A 9,624-nucleotide genomic window follows, 5' to 3' on the forward strand; every position below is an offset into this window, starting at 1 on the left:
TCTCGGCATTAAGTCAATCGAGAAATCTATATCCCTACTCGGAGGTTATCTGGAAATGTCTAAAAACACATGAACATACTCTTTTAATACTTGGTAATCCTCCAAATTAACTTGCGGGCCCTCGTTGTCTTCCTCCATATGAATTGTTAGGACATGACAACTTTATCTAAAATTATTCTTTAATTGTAGAATTGATATCTCCACGAGATATATTAACCTAGAGACTCCCTCAACATGCTTATGCTTGCCTTCATCATCCACATGGGAAATATATTTGTTATAAAATTCCAAAATGTTGTGGTGTTTCTTAAGCCAAGCCATACCGATTAAGAAGTTGTATGATCTTAAGGATATTATATTAAGTTCAACTTTGGTACTCAACCCATTCAGCTTAGTTGGGAACTCCTTCACTAGTTCTGTAATTCTTCTGTTAACTGTTATATCTAATTGAACTAGCCATGTGTTTTGGTGTTTACTCTTTACTAATTTAAATTTGTCCATTAATTTTGTATCAACATAACATTGACTAGTCCTTGAATCAACCAAAATAGTAATAGGTTGATTATGCAACTTACCTTCAACCTCAATCACATGTGATTGACGTTCTGCATTCATGTTATTTAGTGCGGCATAAATCCTATGCATGTGTTGGCCCACTTGTTCCCTTGTATCAATTGCCTACATACTATGCACTATATTTTGACTCCCATCTTTGTAAGCGAGATCCTTGAATTTATGATATCCTCGAAAACCCCAACATTTGATAGGTTGGATTGAGGGTTTCTTACCTAATAATTCACCTCCCTTGGGCTCACTAATAACTAGAGCTGGTTGTTGTTTCAATTGCGGCCCATTCCTAAAAGGTAGGAGTTTAAACCCCTTCTTTCTCTATTCCATGACACTCTTCTTCTTACTAGCCTAATCTTTTTGCATGGATGACTTGTTTTTGTTTTGTTCAAATAATTGTTCAGCCTTCCTCACGGTTTCCTCCAAAGTTTTGGGATCATCAAATTTGATCATGTCTGGAAATACTGAAGGTATTCTGCTAACATAACTATGAATTTTAACATTCTAATCTTTGATAAAGCTAACATACCTTCGCAACTCTGTGAAATTTTGACGATATTCCTCCATGGTCATATTACTCAATTTTAACTCAAATAATTCTTGCATCTTCTTCTCATAATAATGTTCGGATAAATACTTTCGTTGAAAGTATTCCTTTAATTTCCACCATGTCAGCTTTTTTTTCGTCCACACACTAATGATAGGTCATGGGGTAATTTCTTCTCAACACTCTCAATATTAGGATCTGCTAATGAGCGAGCGAAAATTGATCTCTTCAAATGTATCTAAGGTACCTTCTATTGCTAGATTCTGTGGGTCTCCAATATTTGCTCCTATTCTTCCCCTTAAATAGAAATCGAGAGGGGTACTTCACATATTATGATTTAAGGTTGGGGATACGGTAGACTGTAAATAAGAATAGTAGGGGCATCCACCCAATGCAATAGATTATAGGTCTGGAAGAGGAGCCCTCCCACTAGCCATCTGAATTCAATTGCTTTCTTAGAATGCCAGCTAATATGGAAAAGTTGGTTTTTGGGGATGAAACCACATCCAATGTATATAGGATAGGTCCAACGTTGAATAGATGTATTTGCAGTGACTAAGATTGCATAGGAAGGGACTTCAATTGATAGAGATAAAGCTGCCTAAATATTTTCGTGAATGTAATGGCTAATCTCTTCGTGAATGTAATGGCTAATCTCTAATGTACGTGAATTATATATATATATATATATATATAGAGTTATAACAATGGCATATTTTTAACCATTCATAAAATTTATTATAATAATAATTATTTTTTTTCCTTAATTTTTTTTTTCCGATTCTCTTTTTTCTTGAGTTATTATTTAATTATCTTTTTTATTAAAAATTACTATTATTAAATTATATAAATTACCTAAATATATTATTTAAATAACAATAAGTTATAATAATTATATTATTTATAACAATTATTATAATAATACTGTATTATTTAATAATAATTTATAAACCAACTACTATTATTTATTTGTATTTTATTTTTTGTCTTTATTCTTTTTCTTCGGTTTTTATTTATTTACTCTTCCATAATATTACAATGGTGAATTTCACTTAGTATATATTATTATTTATTTACTCCATAATAATATTATTTAATTCTAGTTGTTTTATATTTACTTACCTATTAATTATTAACCATTAATCTTATTATATAATAATTTATATAATGAATTTGGTATTATTATACATATTTTTTTCTTATTATTAATATTATTGTATTATTATAATACGTTATGCTATTATCTATTTTGAATTTTATATTATTTCTCTTACTAGGATTATTTCTTGTGACTTTTGACTTAACTATTTAGTTTTTAGGAGTCCTTCCTATTTATATTCTTTGTTGAATCAGATTCTCTTTATCTTTTTGTCCTAAAAATGAACCACAATGATTAATTAATGTGACCTATCTAAAAAATAGATTTCAAAATAACTATACTCACAAAAGTCTCCATTCATTAATCTCTGGAATTATAAAATCCAATAATTATATAACTTGCTTTTCAGTTAAGTCTATTTCTAATTGCTTTTCAGTTAAGTCTATTTCCAATACAATTTCTGAAATAGGTCTGGCAACTTGTTCTTTTATTATTCAACTATGTTTGCTACAAACCCTCATAAACAAGGGTTTCCTTAATATGCTTCATCATCATATATATCATCATCATCTTCCTTGCTAAAATCATCTCCTGAGTCTTCAACTTCAATGATCTGTTGTCCATGAGATTTTTCTTCACTTTGTTGTTGTTTTTATATTCTAGTCACACTTCTAGTTGTTCTTCTTCCTGCAGAAACCCTTGGTTTAGAGGAATCTCATTTTTCTCTGGTTACTTATTTTCCTTTCTTTTGGAATTTTATTCCACGTTCTTTCTTTTCTGTGTTTCCTTCCTCAAATGAACTCTCGGTTTCTGTTCTAGACTGTGTTGTTTTTATTTTTTGATTACAAACTTGGTCTCCTCATAATTTATTTCTTCGAGCTTCCTTTTTCTATTCAGAAATTTTGTTTTCCTTTTTCTTTTGGAACTCCCACCTTGAGAAAAACTAAAACCTTTATCTGGTTGCCTTGTTTTCAGGATAATTCCTCCTTTTCTACAATGGGTTGTTATATTCCTGTTTCTGCAACTAGTAACTTTGTCTCTTCAACTGTTGGCTCTACTATAGATTTGGCTTCTTCAACTGGGGGTTCATGAATCAATTTATGTATAAGAATCGATCCCATGTTTCTCCCCTATTCTTTAAGCATTTTTCTCACATCGTTCTCACATCTTTGAGCATTTATTCTCACATCTTTGAGCATTTTGTTGAAATAAATTTTCCATTTTCATCAGGCTATTAATCAAATACAAAGGAAGATTTATTTTCTTCCCTTGAAAATGCACGAGAAATCATAAGTGGTAGGGCCTTCACAGTTTGCATATTTATGCAACATATACGTAGCGTTACTCCACATTTCCTTTAACAACTTTCTGGGAAACATGTTCATGTAATTTGTGGCCTCTTTGAGTTTTTTTAGTAGCCACTCCCATTTCTCTCCAGTTAGCAGTAACTTTATTATTCTTGACATTAAATTCTTTGTAATTCAGAGTTGTAGATCCCTAATTTGAGCTCGAACCCATCAAACATTTTTACAAATTTCCATGCAAATGCTTCGTTCCCTCCAATGTTTTGTAAAAATGAAAGCCACCTTGCTGTGTGGAATTAGTGTCCACATTTCAAGTATGTCTCTAGAATTTGTGGGCCTTCTGATTCCTTCCTTATGATGAGGCCCATAGTTGCAGAAAATGTAAATGGTTTTGGCTCTGGTCTTTGCAAAATATCACTAGACTTTATTTGACAAGATTTATAATCACTACAAATGTAAAATTAAATTTTGATTTAAAATGGATGGTTGTCTTTATTACCCAAGCATGCATATTTCGTGCCATCTCAATATTTAATCATTGGTAGTTGTGGATTAGATCGTGTAGCAGTTTAAATCAAATCATCATTATTTGTTGATTTTGATTTGTAATCAATTTTTATTTCCATTAGCCGATGAATATATTAAATAATCATTATGATACGACATTGTATAGATGTGAAGGAAGCGGAAACGGTGATAAAAGGTGAGAATAAACCAAAAGTATGGATGAAGATGATATAGTTACGGATAATAATAAGGATTTAAATCTTAAATGAATTAAAAGGGTTGTTTAACATTATACATAATTTAATCGTTTGGAATTAACAAATTCATTAAAATAAAAACATTAACTTTATTTTACCTCATGGCTATGACCTTGCATTGTTTCTTTAGCTGCAGAATTTGATGTGAATGTTGATGAAGATTTGATTGGTTAGAATGTTGCTATTTCCTTCTGAAGTTTTCTTCTATTGAATTGTATGATGAAGGATTTCGTCATAATAATTGCATGGAATTCACAAATTCATTAAAATAAAAACATTAACTTTATTTTACCTCATGGCTATGATCTTGCATTGTTTCTTTAATTCCAGAATTTGATGTGAATGTTGTATGAAGATTTGATTAGTTAGAATGTTGCTATTCCCTTTTGAAGTTTTCTTCTATTGAATTGTATGAAAGATTTCGTGATAATAATTGCATGAGATTCTTTCAAAAAAGAAAATCATTTTTACTACAATGTTTTGATAGTTATAGAAACATAAACTAGGAATAATTTTGTGTATCTAATGGATTTCTATAAACTAAATTATATTCAACTAAAAAAAATTAACTTGGCTTCCCAATATCTTAGTTTTCAAATAAAGTTTTTGTGCAATTGTGCCACAAAGCTAGTTTTCTCAATTGAATATATATATATATATATATATGAAGTATCATTTATAAATCATATTGTTGCAATAAACAATCAATGAACTCTTATGTGGTTAAATGTTTCTAATAGATCTTTAATCTATGATCATTTACAAAAAAGATGATTCTTTCTTCATCAATGGTTTTACTTCTTATTGCTCCATTTTCAAAAACTTCTATGACTTCATAAGGCCCTAACCAATCAGTAGTAAAATTTCCTTTAAAATTGTTTAATTTTGAAAAAAAAAAAGAGCCTAGTCACCTACTTGATATTGCTTATTCTTTAGAAATTTGTCATGCCACTGACTCCCCTATTGTTGAATGAGTGTTGTGTGTTGAATGGATTATTTTCTCATAAAATTCATTGAGTTGAATTATCCTATGTTTCATTGATAGTTTGAAATATCTAAGAAAAGTTTTGTTTCCAATTTATAAGTTTTTATTCCGAATTTGATTAAAAGAAAAACTTTTTTCCCATACAATAGCTCATACGGTGTGAATCCAATTGTATTTTGAATCCTATATTGATGCAGGAGCATCCAGCTAAGGGCAGCATGACCGGGTGTTGGTCTCAGCCAAGGAGGATAGGTTTAATGTCTTTTAATTTCATTTAGGTTTAATGAATAAAACAGTGTCTAGAAACTAGTTTTATTTTATTATTATTAGTTAAGGAATATTAGGAACAGTACAATCTTACAGATGTCTTTTCATAAACAAAAGTATAATATTGTAAACCCTACATCACAAGAAAACCAAACATGATTATTGATTGTGTAACTAAAAAGAGTAACTATATGGTAACAGAGAACAATTTGAGGAACTGTTTAAACACAACATAAAAACTAATGTAATACATTCTGGAGGGGTTCAATACATGAGAAGAGAAATACAATAGAAAGAGTAATTTCTTTCACCCGAAATATCTGAGTCCATTTGTAACAGTTTGTTGTAACATTTATTTACTTTTTCCCTTAGTCATTGAGTAAGTAAACTAAGCAAATACTGTGTGTTCCTACCTATTACATTTTGTTTCCTTTCAAAAGAACAAAGAGCGAACAGAGAAATTAAATGAGAATTCCAAGCACGGAGTCTGGCAGCAAACATAAAGGAGTTCCACAAACAAAAAACAACCATCATATGGGCAGTTTGAAAAGGAACGAGAAAGCAAAAGCTGAGCAACGACCCCAGGACAGAGGTAAACGAAATATAAACAAAATCTCCTGTTAAATCTTTTTCATACAAAAAAATATTTGTATACATTCAACAGTCCTAAGATGCCCATTAAAAAGGTGGAAAGAATATTACGAAATAGTAGAACCCTAAGGGTGAGGGTTTGGTCGGCCACCATCCAAAAGGTGGTTCATAATTACAAGTAGCCTAGGATACAAACAAGGTTTCTTATACAAGATTGAACCAGGTCGCATAACAACAAGGAAAATTGAATGGAGAACTGGGACTCTGCCTAGTAAACTGACAGAGGCCACCTAACAAAAGCAAATTGACAACAGTAGCAAAGAACGAGCCTACCGGAGCAAAGCTCATAGTAGTTTCATCGACCACGTTGGTGAACGAATTCCCACCTGCATAAGCAAGCCAATGGAGTGTTGTTAGCCATATGCAAGCAGAGTAAAGACAAGAAGTGACCTAAGAAGGAGAGAACTGAACGCACAGTTATTAAATTAGTTTTACCTGGAGAGTATTCACGTGGGAGGACTGAAGCCCCATTGAGCCACAGCCAATAGTGAAACCCTGAGACCAAGGAGCAGACATTGTTAGAGCCATAGGAAAACAAAGAGGGTAAGAAAATCATGGAGGAACAACTTACCTTAACAGAACTGCGACGCTGAGGAGGCCACCGTGACCATGACTTGTAGAACGTAGAATAGGCATCCATTAATCAAAGCTAATAACTAGAAGAACTATAACGAAAGGAAAATAGTGGGGTAGGGAAAAATATAGCAATCGGGCAACAAAATCACAAGAACCAGCGAAGGTGTCACGCTAACAAACAACAGAAACGATAGCTGGGCGCGTGTAGACCCTGCTGCCAAACCCCATGCAGTCGCAACACAAACCCTCACTACCAGTCCAAACCCTCAGCACAACGAAAATACAAGTGCAAAATGAAGAAATGATAAATAACTCAGGTTTTTGGCGTTAACCAAGAGTGGGAAAACAGTAACGAAGCCGAGTACAGCCAACACAGCATCATTAAAGTCCAACATAAATGTCATCCAACAAATATCCAGAATAATCCTATGATTAGCGCCTAATTACATGTATTAAACCCGAAATCATTTACTAATCATTCAATCGCTGATTAAGGCTTTGTTATATCATTGTTAACATAATAAAGTGGAGTTAAGGGTTGGTCCCATCATATATGCCCATAATTCCCGTCAAAATAACTCCACCCAATCTTTGTGATTGAGTTGAACTATCTTGGCGATAATAACTTTTAAAACTTTATTTGTTGACTCCACTTTCCTATTGGCTTGTGGATGATATGGAGTTAAATTCATATGCTTAATCTAATATTGCTACATAATTTTTTGTGCAACCTTAAACATATAATCAAGTCCTTGATCTCTCACAATTTCTCTAGGTACACCAAAACACATAAATATATTCTTAAACAAAAAAACTAAAACAATTTGTTAATTAACTCTAAGTAGGGTTGTAGCTTCTACCCATTTAGTCACATAATCTATACAAACCAAAATAAACCTTTTATTCCAGGAAATTGGCCTGATAGGTCACACCAAATCTAGAGCCCATCTTTCCAAAGGTTCTATAAGTACCTAGGGAATTAGGGGCATCTCATCAACTGGTATTAGATGACCCATGTGTTGGTAGCTATCACAACTCTTGACATATTTCTTGGAATCCTTAAAGAGAGAAGGCCAATGATACATTGAATTTAAAACTTTATAGTTTGTCCTTTTATCTATGAAATTTCCTTTTCAAGATTCATCTTAAAAAGCATTTAAGATGGCATACACTTTGTCATCTCGTATGCATTTTTGAATAATCAAATCATGTCCGATATGAAAAATATCTCCTCCAATCCAAGAATAAAAGGCACATGACCTTATAACTTTCTAATTTTCGTTAGGGGCTAGATGTTGTGGTAGTTTTACTATAGCCAAATAATTAGAAATATTTGCAAACCAAGGATAAACTATCATCTACATGAATTAATTCACCTTCATTATGAACCCTAGAAATAAAATCTGCAAGTTTATTTTCCTTTCAAGGTTTATCTAATATGGTGATATTAAATTCTTGTAATCAAAGAAGTCGCCTAGTAGTTCTTCCATTTCTTAATGATTTATTCATTAAATATTATATGGTATAATAGTCAGTATGGATAAAAGTCTTGTATCCATTAATATAATGTCTGAATTTATTTATAGCATGGACAACTACAAGAAAATCCCTTTTATGAATGTGTAATTCAATTATGTTGGTGTTAAATTTTTATTCACGTAGTAAATGGCATGAGAAAGTTGATGTTATTTTTGTCCTATAACTACTCTCATAGCAATGTTTGAAGCATTAGTGGAAATATAAAAAGGAAGGGACTAATTTCACCCCCTTAAAACAAGTGCTTTACAAAGTTTTTTTTCCAAGGAATCAAAAACAATTTGACAAGAATTGTTCAAAAAAAAATCATTATCTTTAACAGTCAACCTAAATAATGGTGAGGCTATATGGGTAAAATTTTCAATGAAATACCTATAATAGCCTACATATCCCAAAAAAATTCTCACATCCTGTTGATTCTTGGGTACTGGAAGTTTAGAGATGAATTTTGTTTTTTGTGGATCAAATCTAATCCTTGCACATGAAACAAAGTGACCCAAGACAACTCCTCTAGTTAAAAATATATGACACTTCTCATGACTCAATGAAAGATTAGTTTCATGACATCTAAAAATAATTTTTCAATAATTTTCAAAGCTTATTAGAAATTATTTCCATAAACAATGAAATCATCCATATATACCTCCACACAATCATGAATCAAGTCAGAGAAATTACCTAAAACAACACGTTGGAAGTTAGTGGGAGCATCACACAATCCAAAGGGTAATACTCTATAAGCACAAGCTTCCCATGGACATGTGAATGTTGTCTTATCTTCACATTGTAGCATGATTTGAATTTGGTTACTGTTGAATCCATCAACAAATGAAAATTATTGTTTTCTTGCTAATGTATCTAAGACTTTATCCATAAAAGGAAGAGAAAAATGATCTTTTGAAGTAGCCCCAGTTATTTGTAATCAATACAAATTCACCATTTTCCATTTTTTTCATACCAATTACTAATGGTGACACCCATTAACTATCAGATATCAGGTATATACAAGAAACGTTCAATAATTTCAGGAATTCCTCGTTTAGAGTTTCTTTTAAAATTGGATTCATGTGCCTTTAGGGTTGCCTAAAATGTATGGAATTTTCTAGAATATAAATATGACGCATACAAGCATTAGAATTAATTCCTCTCATATCATTATATTCCCATGAAAATGCATTATTAGATTTTTGTAGCAATTGGATTAATTATGACTTTTGAGCATCCAAATTAGAAATGATATTTACATGTTTCCCCAGATTGATCTCTATGTGAATGCTAAAAAATTCAGACATTTAATTTACAAAATATATATAATCTAAAAATGATGA

At 31.6% G+C, this 9,624-nt stretch overlaps 1 long non-coding RNA gene across 1 annotated transcript; it reads right to left on the reverse strand.

Moving 5' to 3' along the window:
- Positions 1–6,148: 6,148 nt before the first annotated feature.
- LOC149178152 (uncharacterized) lies at positions 6,149–7,044 on the reverse strand. Its single transcript, XR_016258827.1, has 3 exons — positions 6,756–7,044; positions 6,620–6,679; positions 6,149–6,510 (listed from the first exon to the last, which is right to left on the reverse strand). It is a non-coding gene; the product is annotated as an uncharacterized LOC149178152 (long non-coding RNA).
- Between the last annotated feature and the right edge of the window lie 2,580 nt (positions 7,045–9,624).

The sequence above is a fragment of the Pinus tabuliformis genome, chromosome 4_1 (assembly GCF_031772625.1).
Source record: "Pinus tabuliformis cultivar Carrire ecotype Pingquan chromosome 4_1, CPIR1, whole genome shotgun sequence".
Taxonomy (NCBI): domain Eukaryota; kingdom Viridiplantae; phylum Streptophyta; class Pinopsida; order Pinales; family Pinaceae; genus Pinus; species Pinus tabuliformis.